Genomic DNA, 16068 nt, shown 5'->3' on the forward strand with positions numbered 1-16068 from the left:
TGAAGTCCTTTCAAAGCTTTTCTTTGGACCTCGGCTGCTTTTTCACTCATTTTCAGTCCAGTCCTTGAACCTGACCACAGGAATGTTTTGTTAATTTCACCCGACTCACAAGTCATTCAAGCCTAAAAAGGCAATTACCTCAAGACAAAGAACCATTTGTATTTTTAGGCATGACCTTACTAATGGCCGATTACAAACGCACATAATTGGTTCCCAGTTCTTTAGTTGAACAAAGAAAACATGCCAAAGATAATATGCTCTTGCAGTGGTGTTCATTGTGTCCTTCAAAAATTGAGGAAACTGGACAATCAGAGGAGAAAAGCAAAAAACTAAATATTTACAGCAGATGAACAAGTCACGCCCTTAAGAAAGAGGTAAAGATTCATCAAAAACCTGACACAGGATACATGTGGACCTTCAGATGATCCATCTGCTGTTCACTGAAGCCTCATCAGAAATGGTCTCAGTGGAAGGGTGGCTGTCAAGAAGCCATTCTTAAGGAAAGAAAACAGAGGGAAAAGGCTGAGGTATGCCTAACTACACAAGAACTGGACTGAAGATCAGTGGCAAAAGATCTGATGGAGTGATGAATCCAAAATATTTGGTAAAATTGTCATAAATATGTATGGAGGTGGTCAGAAGAGAGTCCCTACAGTGAGAGTCCACAGCCATCTGTAAAACACGGAGGAGGCTCTGTCATGGTTTGGAGCTGCTACTTAAAGAAATGGCAAGAAAACTTTGTCTTTAGTGTTGAAGAATAAAGGTGGTCATGGCTGGTTAAAATTATACAAACTCTGTCTTTGCCTTATGTATTATATTTCCATATTTCCATAAGCTGTTGCACTCATTTCCCTTTTTCCTTTAAAAATATGAGAAATGCGGCGGTTGCTCAAGACTTTCCGACTCTGTATTGTGTGTTTAGCTACTTAAAATCCAAGCTTTTCTCTGATGTACTTACCCATATTTAAGCCCTTAATATTCATTAGCATGACTGTAGTCCAAGACTTATCAAATATAGACTTTGTCAAAGCACCTCTTGATTCAAAACTCTTTCAAGATAACAATACCACAGCACCAGCAACAAGAAGAGCTTTTCTGTCATCTTTATGGGGTCGTACCTGTTATACCACCATGTGCTGCACAGCTTCCATTATAAGAGTCCCACACAAAGTTTTTGAAAGGTCATATGTATTATATTTCATTCAAAGGATGCTGATGTTTATAAAATAAGCTCATGCTCAAAACAAAAAGCTTTATTGTTCCTCGTGAACTTCAATTACTGAAGCAAGGACGACCTCGTCACACAGTTTCACATACAGCTGCATCAATAGTTAAGCCTCAGGGAGTATTGTGGCCACCCTCTGCCTCTTACCCTCTTTCTAATTCAACAGCTGCTGCTTGGCTCTTTGGCTCTGCCAGTTTCCTGAACATTCGTTAAGCATGGCACTAGACTAAAAGAAATTGTGTTTTCCGTCCATGTTTGGGGACAACTAAGAGAATGAGTAGCATGGCAATGAGGTGTAGTTGTTACTGCAACCAAAAGCAGCAACATATTGGGAGCATTAGCCATAGGATGCCAGAGCAATGGGAAAGGATTTCAGGGTGAGCACATTTCCAAAAAACCTCAAATTTAGGTATGCTAAATGTTACATTAGCCATGTTAGTCATAAATATAGCAAAAATGACATGTTTTTCTTTTTACAGAAAGATATTTTTGCAGGTGTACGCTACTGATGGATGTTCTGTTTTTCTTAGGAAGTGACACTAACTCCCACAGAGATGTAAAGGTGTATTGTGTCTGCCTGTGCAGGTTTTCTGCATAAACAAATGTAAATCAGCAGCTCAGATCCCATTTCACTGCGGTGGTTCTTAATTACTTTGACTCTTTAGCTGCATCTCCAACAAAAAGTGTTGACAGTGCAGGATGAATTCAGGGAGGACTACTTCAGTGGCAATTGCTTCTTTCTGCTCTGATGAATGATAAAGACATAGGAGGACTTATGCGTGCGTTATGTTTATGTGTTCATCAATATTCTCTCTACTGGGAATGATCAGACTTGATAATTAAGCTTGTGTTATAAATCAGGTTATATGGAGTTTACTTGTATGCCTATACTGCATTTCATGTTAGATAAAGGTTTTGCTACCCATTGCATGTTTACCTTTTTGCTTATTATAACTGCTACAGTAGAAGTCAGTGTTTACAACGAGGGAAGCTTTATCAGGTGTGATCAGATACTCCCCATTGTCATGTTCCACTTTGGCCAGTTCAATTTTACTTGTCTGAAAAACACTCCCCTGTTTTACTGCCCGATACAGACAGCCGGCCTTTTTCTTATGTAATTGTTATCCTGTCAACCTGTCAACAACTGTAAGACAGGCAGGCTTTGACCAGACTGCCTTTAGGTGCCTGCATTTTCTAGTTCCTGTGTCAGAGTACTCTGCCTGATCAAATGTTGGAGTCTCTGGACCTTCCTGGATCAGATGCCTTTACAGAGTTTTGGGTTTTTGTTTGTAATAAATTTTACAATCTGTTTGCATGGTCACTTAATGATGGGTAGAGAACTCTCACAGCTCTAAATATATATAACCAGTATTCTTTGCTAAGCTTCGCAACCGTAACAAAACATACTGGGGTATTCTGAACTTTAGCGATATCAAAATATAAAGTATATATATAAAAATACACCTGGATTTCGTAAAGTGTGTTTAATTTCATCCAACAGAAAAGCCGCCCACTAGAGCCTCCAGGTCTGGTAACTAATCTACCCATGATGCTTTAGGTTTGTAAACAGTTTGAACCTTATATTTGTAGCCTTTTAGCAAATTGCACCCATTAATATGTGATGAATTAGCTAAGTCCACAGTCACACAGCCTAAAGACCAGTAAAATGTGCATTCTCCAACCAGTCTCTGATTCATTTCTGGGCCTGCATGAATGGGGCTTTAGTGCTCTATTTATTTATTTAGGACAGTGCATGTTAATGAACATAAATGTAAAAAAAAAATTACATGAATGTAAACATACCAGATTATAGCCAAGGGCTAATTTCCATCTGTTGTCCTTAAGCATAAAAAATAGATAAAATAAATTCATAAAAATTCATCATTCATTCATAATAAAAACTCCATCACCAAACTTACACATACACACCATTCTGTTCCCAAATAAAACATTAAAACTATACAACTCATACATGATCACACACTTGATTTGTCCATAACCAGTTTTTAACCTTTGCCTTAAACAAATTGAGTGTAGAGCATTCTCTAATGGGTTGAGGAAGACTGTTCCACAGATGGCCTCCCTTGACAGAGAGGACGTTCTGCCCAAATGCTGTCCGTCTGTGGGGTATAAACAAGTCTCCTCGGATTGAAGCTCGAGTGGTCCTGTCTGAGCTTTCTTTATGCCTAATGAACTGCTTTAGTGGTGGTGGAGCAAGGGAGTGTAAGACTTTATATATTAAACACACTCTTTTAAGTTTCACTAAGTTATTGAAGTTCAGTAATTTATGTTTTTTTTAACACATAAACTCCCACACACAAGTGGTCAGGGAATATAGTGGGTTGCCAGCTACTGTATAGACCTGCTTGACTGGTCTATACAGTATATATATACGAGTTGTCATTTCATTCATTCCCTTTGTACTGAGATTGAAGATCCATCATATGCATCATCTTTCCTGGCAGAATTGCTTGTTGTGAGCTGGTCAGAGTGGGGCTTTTTTTACTCTTTTTACTTTAGAATCGAGAAAAAAAAGATAAGGATCGAGCATACTTGTATCACAGTTGACCGGCTGACTTCACTGAAGCGCTTCCCATCTCTGCTTGACTGTGAGCCAAGTAGTTTACACAGCTGGTGTAGTGCCTGTTAGGGCCTGGATGGCATATGACTGGGCAGCTAGCAAAGGCTCACCCATGCTCTGCAGAGTATCTGCACAGACACTTTGCTTGTACAAACCACAAGTCAACACCATCTACTAAAGGTCGTATTCCAGTTCCATTAAACTGCATTCTGAGTTATGATTCAGAGGAACTGTAGGAATATTTTCTTTGCATTTTATTGATTAGGCTCAGACAGCAAAACATTTTAGGTAGTGCTGTCCTCTACCAGGATGTGTCACAAACAAGAATTAAACACCACTTGCTTAAGAACATGCTTGAAAATGTGTTTAGTTATTCGGGAACATAATTTTTTGGGAGGAAGGTCCTGCACAGCACTGTTTCTTTAGAGAGCAGTGAACAACTGAAAACAGCTTGCAGGTATGTGTTCATGCATTCAGTGCCTTCTGTATCGATTTCTGCCTTCACTATGTCATGATGATTGATTACAGACAGTGAGAAGAGTGACTTTTATGCTGATCTGGTGAAGCCCGCCCAGCCATGAAGTATGGGTGGGTGAAAATATATTTAACGCAGGCTTGTGTTCAAACATTTGCTTGCTTAATGCCTTGATTTTCTACACTGTTGAGTAGACATTTCGAGATTGTTAGATTTAGATTTACTGTGTTTTACCCTCAGGTCTTCTGTTTGAAGCAACACTTGTTCCCCTCCAGGCGAGGCACCACCCATATCTTTCATTCTAGCCATAACAGATACTTGAGCTTCACCAGAGCTGACCAGCCACTGGGGGAAGGAAGATTAATGAAGAAAAGGCTGGGCTTGGATAGAAATAATGAGAAGAAAGATTCAGCAGTCAATGAAGTAATAAATGATGGACAGTGCGGCAGCAGGGGGATGGAACTGCAGAGATGGAGGAGTGTGAAGTGAATGCATGTATGCAGGGAGGAAGAGAAACGAAAGAGAGATGACAAGAAGAATGACAAAAGTGGAGGGAGGAGAGATTTTGAGCTGGTTTGATATGTAGTTTGAACAACACCTTATTTTTAAAAAAAGTTTTGAAACTGATTGTTTCATAACTTGTCCTATCAGCAGCAGGAAATGTAGCAAACTCTGTTTGGTCAGCATTGGGTGCAAAACTGGTTAGCCTTTGGGAAACAATCACATGTTAGGTAATTATTACAGGTTTAATTTAGTTCAATTCAGTTATATAGTAACAATTTAAAACAAGCTTTATATTGTAAGGCAAAATCTCTACAATATTACAGAGAAACCCCAATAATCACATAATCCTCTATGAAGAAGCATTTGGTGACAGTGGAATGGAAAAACTCCCTTTCAACAGGAAGAAACCTCTGGCAGAACCAGCCATCCACTGTGACCGGTTGGAGTGAGGGGAAAGAAAAGAGAGTAGGGAGAGACGGGACAAACACCAAATGGGAGAGAGTCAGAGTTTAATAGTGGTGCAACAGATCAAAATTCTCACGGATCGGATTAATTTTCGGAACAGCAAAAAAGAAAAAAAGACAACATTTTAACATTTATTTATTAACTTTTTAAGTATTTTTGCCTATTAAAAACATTCAACTCAAGACTCATTCCACGCAATTGTATAAAAACAAATTAAGGTGCAATATAGGGCAGTACAGGGCTTTGTATCTACCACTCCGCTGTGATATAATGAGCGGTCACGGTCACGTAGCTTTCCGTTGCCCTGGAGGTCCACCCATTTGTAGTTGGGCAACAGAAGATGCCTGGGACAGTTCAGCCTTAACTTTAAACTTTTCCTGCTCATACATGCCTGGGTACGATCTTGTCACTGAAGTGGACGCGCAACGGGATATCATTGCGTGGCTCAAGCACGTCCATCATAGTTTAAACCCCTTGTTTTGCACAATGGAATACGGCCTCCCGTCTGCAGCTAAACACCCCAGTAGCTTTTGTAATAGCTTTAGCCCGATCGGACTGGGCAGCTTAAATGCCGCAAACTCCTCTGCTCCGCTACTTCGACCGCCAGTGCTGGCCATAACTATCACTTGAGAGACCCACCACGCGCACCCCACACACACACACACACACACACACACACACACACACACACACACACACTTTTTTCCTTCTTTTTCGAATCTTCGGATCACGTGCGTGCCGAACCGTGGAGTGGGATCGGTTCGGATTACGGATCAACCGTGATCCGTTGCACCACTAGAGTTTAATAATTGTTAATGACTGAACAAACCAGTCGTAAATCAAGTAAACCTGCAATCCGATAGGGAATAAAGTACTATGAGGTCTTTAAGATATGTTGGGGCTCTATTAAACCACATTTTCTGCTTTCATAATTTATCAAATCACTCAGTTTTAAAACTTGGTTAAAGCAAACAGTAATCTGCATGTTAACATGGAAAAGGTTTAGCAGTTCACACACTGCAGAGCTACAATTTCCTGTTTTATTACTGATCTGCTTGTTATCATGAAGACAGCATAAACAGACTTGTACCTGTTGACACCGCAGGCAGGAAAGAGAAATAAAGGCTAAGGTGAATAAGAAAGAACATGAGAACAGGTAGAAAGTAAATTGCAGGGAAGTGGAAGGTAAAATGGTAGATGCTGAGAATGGCTGGCAGCCAGCAGAGAGAGAGGGAGCACACATGGTGTAATAGTAGCTGGCAAAGGGATCAAAGATGCTAAGTGGAGAGGATGGAAGAAGGAGCAGGAAAACAAGGAAAAAACAGAATAATCTAATAAAAATAAACCTGAAGATGGAAAAGGTTACTTGAAGACTTCAGTCCATGCATGGTGTTTTGGTATTTAAATGTCTCTGACTCACTTTTTCTCTGACTTTGTAACTGTTTATCATTCGTTCCGGTACAGTGTGTTCAGCTGAGAGGGGATAAGAGAGATGCTAGGGAGGACATCTGATAGGGGATGATGAGGTTCTCTGTTACAGAATCAATGGAGAGGAACATGATTGACCTTTCACCTTGGCGAGTCTCAGCCTTTTTTGACTAACAGAGCACGCATTAATCTTTCTGCTTCTACTCCTTCTACTGACCAAATTTTGAGGCTTTGGCTTTTATTTTCACTGAAAGCAGCACTTTCTCCATTCCACCTTTATGTCTGTGTATATACACTCGCCCTCCACTTTGTGAGTTACACTTTGCCACAAAGAATTAAAACATTTCTCATGGAAAAAAATTGATGCCGTGTCACTACGTCCCCAATGTGCTCTGTTGGCTTAAGATCTGCTGACTGTGGAGGTCATTGTAATGTTCACATTCATTGTTCTGCCCCTGTCCCTTCACTGCACAACCTCACAGGCCTGCTAGCTCAGTTGGTAGCGCATAAGGCACTTAATTTAAGGGTTGTGGGTTCAAGGCCTGCGTTGGGCTTTCACCTTATGGTCAGTTATATTGCAAAAACTTCTGTGCTTATTGAGATGCTTACTCTTGCTCATGATCAGTTAATCAAGTGCATTTCATTAGCAGCACCTGACTGCTACTAACCCATATAATCCCTCCTGGAAGTAGTAAGAGTGTGCTTACGGCTGCTCCAGTTTGCATGTATCCCTTGGTCAAGACACGAACCCCAAGTTGCTCTCTGATACACCAATTAAAGTGTGAATGTTAGATAGAAAACATAAGAAAAAGTGAATGAGACATGTTGTATAAAGTGCTACATAAGTCCATGTTGGGTGCTGCTCCTTTAGGGACATTAGCTGTTATGGAATTTTACAGTCAGGTAAGATCCTAACAGTCTTAGTCCCAGCCTTCCTAACTCCTGATGAGTGGGTGTTGTAGTTCAGGGACTAGAGGAGGTTGACTCCTAATCAGAAGGTTCTTGGTTTAATCCCCAGTTTGGTTAAAGCATTTGCATCGCTGAGGTTTGTAGTTAGAGCATTGTGAGAGCTAGAGTAGACTAACAATCCTTTATCTTAACACCACCAACAGCCTGAACCATTTATACAAAGCAGGATGGATACATGTTGTTTATGCAAAATTCTGACCCTAAAATCTGAATGTTGAGAGAGAAATCAAGACTCATCAGACCAGGCAATGTGTTTTTAATCTTCTGTGTTTGGGCCTGTGCACGTTGCACAGTTTCCTGTTCTTACCTGACAGAAGTAGCAAGTGGTGTGGTCTTCTGCTCCTGTAACCTGTCTGCTTCATTATTTGACTTTATTATTTGTTTTTAGTAAATGTGTATTTTAACAGTTATGCATTTTACAATTACAAAACAGACCTTTAGGTGATGTAACTGGTAGCCATATTGGAGATAGTTGTAGCACAGTTTTTATTTGAGATATTGTGCTTTTTCTTTTATCACTGATTTGGCTTTGTTATTATGTGCCTTTGCGTTTGGATGTCGAAAAGCTTCACATTGGGCTGCAGATCTCTGTGAGGCTGCTTTTCAGGTATGCGATGACTTCTGCAAAAGTACAAATAAAATGGTCGATTTCTCCAGCAGTTTCATTGATGTTCCAGGTTGGTTTAGTGGTCTTTATTGATCATTAAGACCATTCATACGGGAGGGAACTTCAGCAACACAGTGTTACAGTGTATGAAGGTCAACCAGAACCTTTATAACTATTTACTACAACTACAAAATGAGATATGGGCAGACACAGTGCAAGAGAGCATGCAGGAAAGCAGCAGTAAAAGTGCTTATTGAGCTTCATTAGCTTGTACATTTCCACTGAGACCAGCTACTGTAAATGGAATCCAATATTTCCTCTGTAACAGCCGTGCCCACAAAGACACACAAACGCAGACAAACACAGTTCAACGTAATGGTTATCGATATATACACTGTTGCTTTTTCCCCTTAAAGCTGTGAACTGCTACTTTGTTTTGTTAATTGAAAACTTTGGCTGTGTCATGTGAAGGCTGTGTGCAGGCAGGAGTGGTAGTAGGAGGACCCAAAGTGCAGACACTCGGAGGCAAAACGCAAACTCAAAACAGCTTTAATGCTAAACTCAAAAGGGCAACAAAACTAGGACTACAAAATAAGCTTACGCAGCCAGAACACACAGCAAGATGAGGGTAAATCACAACACAGACAGATGAAAACACAGGGCTTATATACACAGAGGGAGCAATCAGGGAATGAGTAACAGGAGGGAAACACAGCTGAGGCAAATCAGGCCTAACGAGACAAGGGGAAGCAAAACCAGATACATTAACATAAGACGTGGACCTTCAAAGTAAAACAGGAAACAGACTGAACTTACAGACACAGACTCACAGGCAGGCACTACAGAGGGAACAGAGACGTGGGACCAGGGCAGACACAGACACGGAGATATAGCCGACAGGGGAGACAGCAACTAAGGATTACACAGAGACATAAACCATAATACAGAACTCTAACAAAGAAACCAAAGACTAGAAATGATAAATAATATAATAAACTCAAAAACCCTGGGTCAACGACCCAGGCATCCTAACAGGCTGCTCTGCATCCAGTGCACTCTTATATACGCCATATATAACCAGCGAGGAGTCTTTTTTCTATGAGTAAATATTTACAATTAGTTGAAAAGAAATTGGCCAAAACCAATTTTACGAGTTTAGGCATTTAACAGAAATGGTGTTGTTTGTCTATTACTACTAAAACATGCAACTCTGGAGCAGAAATTGTCGCCTCTTTGTCTCATTGTAGGTTTTCTCCTGATTTTTTTTAGTTGGATACGTAGCCTCTTAAATATCACTTTGTCAGCAAATATTTAAGTTGTTTATAAAATATACTGCATGTTAAACAAACCCAAAGAGTAAAACTGCCCTTACATGACAGTGGCTTGTCTTTGTTGCACTTTATCTGCATGTAACCTGATTGAAATTACACATAATCCTCCTACTTTCAGTTTTATTGAATGTGGTGGGGACTTTAGTTTGAAAGAGGTAGAAAACAAGGTAGATCAACTGACAGTATGAAAAAAAAAACATCGGGAAAAAGAAACTTTCTCAGTCTGACAGATGACAGCCTGTGAATGGAAATATGGCAGCAGAGAGTCTGTCTGCCAAATTTCTCCAGGATGAGGGGATGTGACACTTAATAACAGCCTTTCTTATCGTACACGTATCATAGAGACACAGAGTGTTTCACGTGTGCTTCCTTCAACGTTCAGTTTACACAGATTTAAAAGGAGGCCCAAACTAAAATGAACTACCTTCACCTTCATTTCTTCCACTTTTTTTTAATGAGCTGCTCTGAGCTGTACCTTTTCGTAGAACCTCCTATTACTCATTCGTCGCCCGCCCCAATCATTACCAGCAATATTCGAAAGTCCACTGGTTTTCAGTGTAAGCTGTGCCACTTTGAAGTTGAGTGGGGATCCTTTGCAGCGTTGACAGGCAACTAATTAAATCTGATCTGGAGGTCTCGTTTGATTCGCCATTACTGTTAACCACAGTCTCCAGGGAAGATGAAGAAAACTAACGTTAAAGATATCGTTCTTTAGCTCTTTAGTGTCGATGGGGTCTTCGCGATGAAGCTGGCTGTATGTCTTAAACAGGCGTATAAAGAGGATCGAGTCAAACAGATATACAACCTGTGAATCTGAAGCTGTAAGCTGTTAAACTGGCGAATTAACCTCCTGCCTCCTAAATCTCTCTTAAGAATCAGCTGTTAACAATGCTCAATTTTCCTTCTGTTAGTTAAAGAATAAAAATATTGTGTACTTTAAGTACAAACATGGTGCACGTTTGAACCCATGAAGCACATTTAATGAATATGTTCTCTTTAAGAGCCTTTAAAATCTCATTCGACTGATCCTTAAAATGCTCTGCCACTCTGTTTGAGGACTCAAAGTACTTTCTTACTACAAGCCTCATTCGCCCACTCACAGTGCATTTTTTCTATGCCTAAGCATGTTTAACTTAACGTTTGCACACTCAGACTCCAGTAGATATATTGGAGGCAGCTTGGGGTTCAGTGTCTTTCCCAAGTACACTTTGACATGCAGACTGCTGCAGTTACTCGAACGACAACCTTCCAATTCGTAGACGTTACCCTCTACCCACTGAACACATGTACAGTTTATTGTATATCAGCATAACTTTACACATACAGCGAGCATAACGCCCAAGTGCGTATTTATAATACAAAGGCTTAGGCTTAATTTTCCATTAAGAAATGTTGAACTTTCCGTGTCAATTTGGTGTCCTGTGAGGTTACAGTGAAAAGCTCTGCATAAAACAATCCATGCAAATCCAGCATCTTGCTAATTGCCCCATATGCACCAATCCATAGGTCAATGATACCTTGACTGCATATTTGCAGATCCAAAACAGTTTTACATTCATCAAAATGCAACATTTGTCCCCATCGGCGAATGAAGAAGAAATTAATATCCGCAGTAACAAGTCTGAACAAATGGTCTGTTTCATGAATGTGAATGAACGGAAATCAAATTTGTTCTGTAACTGTGAAATGAGAGATGTTGTTTTCTTTTCTCTTAAAATTAAACAGCACTGCTTTGCAGACTGAACGAAGAGAAGATTAGGCTAATATTTATACACCAAACACTTTGTCTTACACAGGAAGGCATTAATAATGAACAGTCTGAAACAGTCCTCCTAAGATACAATAAATAGCATTTTTTCCATGTGTGCTGTAGATGCTTTAAAGGGTAATGCACATATATTAAAGGCAATGAGAATATGAGAGTCATGGGAATATGATTACTAGGAGTACTCTTTTAATATTGCTTCATATTCTACTGTTAATTAGAGCTGTTATTAAAAGAAAAGTAGTCAGTCTCTCACTTGGTTGTGGAAGATTTTGGCCCACTCTTCTTTCATTCATTGAGGTTTGCAGGCAACACAACACAGCTTTAGAGTCAGGTTGAAGTCTCGACTTTGACTGGTCCAGTAAACACTTCAGAAGTTCTGTTGTAGATTTGCTGCTATGCTTCGGATCATTGCCCTTTTGCAAGACCAAGTTTCAGCCAAGCTTTATCTGTCAGACACAAGGTTTCATGTTTGAAGAGAAAACTTTGGTATGCAGAGGAGTTCATGGTCGGCACAATGGCCACAAGGTACCCGGGTCCTGTGGCTGTAACACAAACATAGATGATCAATTGTCCACCATCGTGCTTGACAGTTGGTATGAGGGTTTAGTGCTGATATGCTGTGTTGGTTTTCCCCAGACATCTCTACTGGTTGATTGATTCAATTCAGTTCAGTTAAATTCCATTTTATTAATATAGCGCCAAAGCAACAGTTGCTTCAAGGTGCACATTGTTCCAGAAATCTTGTTCAGGATGTATGTTTGCACACCTAAGCCATGTTCTTTTTAACCTCCTAAGACCCGAACTCTTCCACGACATGGAATTTTTAATTTCTCTTTGATATTTGGGCATATTGGGGCCCGATGAATGTAAAAACAAAGAATTACCAGATTTTTTTTTTTACCTTATCTTTTAAGAAAAATGAGAGCCACATATGAGAATATTCATTTAAAATTTTGATAGAACAGTAGCAGTATAATGTCCCCGTAAGTGGATATCAGGCCCATGTAGAGCAAAATTGAGTATTTTGGTCTAAATAACCCAAAATGTGATGTCCACATATGTGGACGGCAGGTCCTAGGAGGTTAAAGAGAAGATGCTTTCAACTGGCAACCTTTTTGGAAAGGTATGCCTGGTAATGTATACACGAGGCCTGTTGAGTCTGAGATGTAACTCTTTGGTGATTCAAGTCATTCGAGTTTCCATACATCAAGCCTAGATAGCGCAGCATGAGACTCTTAGTCCGATAGTTCGAGCTGCACGTTGGGCATTGGTGTTTAAAGGTCTGACGATGTGGTGAATATCCAAGGTGGTGTCAATGAATGCTGCAGTCCAGCAAACTGTAAGGGTGTGTTAAGTTTTTCACAAGGGTCCAGTGAAAACCTTCACATAACTGTATATCCTATAATAATAGGCCACGAGGTTTGCTATGTGACTTGTGTCAATTCTGCATAAACATTAGATTATTTAGTACTGCATTAAAATATAAAATTATGCATTTTTATTATAGGCATCTTTTTTAAAAGTGTCACTTTGAAAGTGAACAAACCGCAAACAAACCCTCATACCCGTGTGTTTGTGTTTCTGTGTGAAAGACATATTTGGTATTCTTCACCGGTAACCAAATCAATTAAATGCACATGTGCACCCCCAAAGAATTTAAGACTGCAGGTGCAACAAAGAGAATTTAAGTGTTTGATCTTTTCCCCGCATCGGAGGACGCCTTCAGGCTCACACGCAAACAGGTTTTCTCTACAAACATATTTAATGCTCCATCTCACAACGTCCACCTACACAAGAAAACGAATGTACACACCTACACGTCTCCTCAACACCCAGCATGTTAAATTTGGTTGTCAGTGAAGCCCAAAAGGCATGCAGCTTTTTCTACCCTTTCAGTGTGTCGCTTTACTTTTTGCACCAAATAGTGACACCCCTTTCTTCAAACTGACTTCCGCAGATGCAGAGAGAGAGTGTCAAGGACACATCAGCAACTTCCAGGACGCCTGACGCAAGTCAAAAGGAGGACAGGTGCTTCTGAAGAGCCGAACTCTGAGGTGCAGTAAATATACTTCAAGGTTCTTGAAAGGTCCCTGGATGACAGGCAGATCTCTGCCAGAACATGTGTATGTGCTAGATGAATGTGTGTGTGTGTGCGTGTGCGTGTGTGTGTGTGGTATTTAAAAAAAACAATCAAACAGCATTGTGCGTTGAGTGTTTCTCACTTTAGAGGTCTCTAATGAACACTATTTCTCACAAGGGTTAGACATTTGGTGGCATCGCGCCGTGGCCCTACAGAAGTGTCAAGTCGAGTGGAACCACTAGAAATAATTCAGTGTACAGTCTGTGTGTTTGCATGTCCCAGTGGGACTGGAGTGTGTACGTTCAAGAGTGAACCTGCTGCGTTATGACAGGCTGCAGGATTAACCCACCTGACAGGCATTTGATCAGGTTTGCAGCCATAGCCAAGTGAAATCAAGGGAATATGTGACGCTCCATTAATCTATGTATTGGATCACACTGTGTATTTAGTCTGATGGTTTTTTTTCTGTCACCAGTGTCACCATATATTGCAGCCAACTGGGCAGTAGCAGAAAATGAAATGATCATAAGGACTTATTGAAAACAAAGGTTAAAATTAGAGTTCATTCTGTTTTTTATAAATATACACTGGACAGTGCCGGCAACATATTTAATTCAGCTTCATGTCTCTTGTACTTCCAGTTGAGTGAGCATCCAATTCTTTCTGTGATAAAGGATCAAATCAACCATTTTACAATACGTTTACCAGACAAAGACTAGCCTAGTTCCAGGCTCCTTTTTCTTTTTTTTTCTTCTTCTTTCAGCTGCTCTTCTCTATCTTCAAAATCCTTTGTCCAATATATCCACTATCCGTCCTCTACACATGTCCAAACCACATTAGCCTCTCTAACTTTGGCTCCAAACTGCTCCACCTGAGCAGTACCTCTGATGTACTCATTCCTAATCTGGTGAAAATCCTAGCATTTCTTCTTCTACTTTTATTCATTTATGGGTTGTTTTTTTTAATCCTGTCCTGTCTGGCAGCTTTTGCAATCAGAATTATGATTTGAATACAGTGTTGTGCCAAATACATTTTGCTTTTCCAGGACCAGCTCTACAAATTCTTTGCAGGCTCCTGTTGTTCGGGGTTTATCGGTTTATTTCTTCATTTCTATTTGTGTTATTTCAGTGATTACATTATGGTGGTATACAGTATGACAATGTCTAAGGCAGGACAGGCGGGAAAAGGTGTGTGTATGTGTGTGTGGGGGGGGGGGGGGGGGGAGTAATAAAAGGATAGAGAACAAATAGAAATTTAAAACATATTGCCAACTGCTGCACCTGGAATGAAAAACAAACAAACAGCACTTGCAACACAAAAACTACAAAATGCACAGGTGTATAAATCAACAACCTTCTCGTGGGGTCTTTGTGTGTGAGTGTGAAAGAGAGAGAGAGTGTCAAGTGTGAGTGCATGTGTCACAAAATATACTTTAAAATGAGGGTGATGCCTGAATAACAGCCCCTAGGAGCCAGAGGTAGATCTGGCAAAACCGGGCCATCCGCAGCCCCCAAGAGTACTGAGGACCTGAGGTCACACATCTCGGTGATATCTGTGTACACGGCCCAGCAGGAGAAGGAGGGGGGTCCTAGATCGGGCACCCATGACCAAAGATTGGGAGCCCCAGAGGACAAGGTGAGACAGAGACACACAGTAAATGGACACACTGGTCTGGGTCTGGGACAAACTGCACCCAGAAACGGATGTCTCTCACCTGGACACCCCACCCAAAGGGCCTGTGGGCACGCATGAGTCCCCAAGGCGCAGACAAGACTTCCCTGCTTTGACTGATGCACACTACACCGCAAGCCAGCCAAAGGGGTGCAGACCTACCCTGGGGAAGGAGGAATGCAGCCTGGGTTTCAGGCGACCCCAGGCACCAGGAACCCAGGCCCCAGACCCACTCAAAGGAGGCCAGCCTCCTGACCGGGGAACAGGACCCACTACCACAAGCACCCCTAGCCCCACACCCCAGCGCCCTAGACAGCATCCACCCCAGTCCCCACCGCCACTACCTGAGGCAGAGACCCTGTTCCTCCAAAACGGCAATCGCAGTTTTCCATCCCCCAGGAAGCCGCCAGACCCCAGTAGTCCCAGAGAACACGTTCATCCACCTGCAAGGCATACAGGCAAACGAGACTACAGCTGATCACCCTCACTAAGTAATGTAATTGATCAGTGGGAACCAGAGAGAAACAAATTTATCCATTTGGGTTTTTTGAGGAGGAAGACATTCTCTCCAGACTGAAGTAAATTTCTGTATTGACTAGTACATATATATATATATTTTTTTGGATTTCCGGTGCATGAGGATAGTCTTCTTAGCGATGCATTAGGAAGTGAGTATGAGTGATGTAAATACTTCTATATCTACTTCATTATGTCACCTAAGATGCACAGCTTGGGAGAGGTTGGGATATAACATCTGACACAAAAAACTAAGTGGTTAGCTTTAGGCATCACCCACTTTTGAGTAAAATATGCTGCTGACAGCGTTAACTCTCACGCTGAAGGTATCCATATCCATATTCCAATTCACTCTTACAATAAACCAGCGTGTCACTCCGGGGCTAGAAAGGATTCCTCGTGGGTAGAAGTGAGACTCTAGCAGCTCTAATGAAACAGCAGTGTCTGA

The 16068-nt window shown here is 41.0% G+C and overlaps 1 protein-coding gene across 4 annotated transcripts in view; it reads left to right on the forward strand.

The window, feature by feature from the left end:
- The window catches only part of htr2cl1 (5-hydroxytryptamine (serotonin) receptor 2C, G protein-coupled-like 1), a 206221-nt gene that overhangs the window by 51795 nt on the left and 138358 nt on the right, over positions 1 to 16068 (forward strand). For 3 of the 4 annotated variants that reach the window (XM_040012524.1, XM_040012521.1, XM_040012522.1), the window contains exon 2: positions 13311 to 13407. The exons of the other annotated variant lie outside the window; for it this stretch is intronic. The gene's annotated coding sequence lies outside the window, so the exon portion shown is untranslated. The remainder of the gene's footprint in view (positions 1 to 13310; positions 13408 to 16068) is intronic. 4 annotated transcript variants of the gene reach the window in all.

The sequence above is a fragment of the Simochromis diagramma genome, unplaced genomic scaffold (genome assembly GCF_900408965.1).
Source record: "Simochromis diagramma unplaced genomic scaffold, fSimDia1.1 OVJJ01000612.1, whole genome shotgun sequence".
Classification (NCBI taxonomy): Eukaryota; Metazoa; Chordata; class Actinopteri; order Cichliformes; family Cichlidae; genus Simochromis; species Simochromis diagramma.